This window comes from Penaeus monodon, chromosome 24 (genome assembly GCF_015228065.2).
Source record: "Penaeus monodon isolate SGIC_2016 chromosome 24, NSTDA_Pmon_1, whole genome shotgun sequence".
NCBI lineage: Eukaryota > Metazoa > Arthropoda > Malacostraca > Decapoda > Penaeidae > Penaeus > Penaeus monodon.
The window spans coordinates 24431776-24432203 of record NC_051409.1 but is presented as its reverse complement, the minus strand read 5'-3'; the positions used below and the strand labels follow the sequence as shown (position 1 = coordinate 24432203).

At 42.8% G+C, this 428-nt stretch overlaps 1 non-coding gene across 1 annotated transcript; it reads left to right on the top strand.

Annotated features, from left to right (window-relative positions):
• The first annotated feature begins 102 nt into the window (after positions 1-102).
• On the top strand, positions 103-189 carry Trnastop-uca. Its single transcript has one exon. It is a non-coding gene; the product is annotated as a tRNA-Sec (tRNA).
• The last annotated feature ends 239 nt before the right edge of the window (positions 190-428 follow it).

The window sequence follows — 428 nt, the reverse complement described above, 5'->3', positions numbered from 1 at the left end:
TGCCTAACATGTAATAATTGTATTTTTTCTAATATATTCATAATTGTGTCCAATTCGAAAGAGACCGCAGGTACAAATATGATCCGGCAGCCCTATCTCCTCGCCCAACTGAGCCTCGGGGGTCCGGGGTGCAGGCTTCAAACCTGTAGCTGACTAGCGTCAGAGTGGTTCGACTCCACCTGGTGGGCGGTTCTTGCCTTCACTACAGCCGGATTAATCAAATTAAAATATTGCACAAGGAGGACGCTGCTTATTTCCAAAGTGTGGCCTATGGTGACAAGTTTCCAAAAGCTGGCATCCTCCGAACACGTAATAAGACAAGTTGGCTGAAGTTCGAATCCGCAATAAATCATATTTTTGTTTGTAATTTCCATTTGATTTGTAGAACTGTTTATTTCGATATACCATGGCATGTATTTGCAGCATAT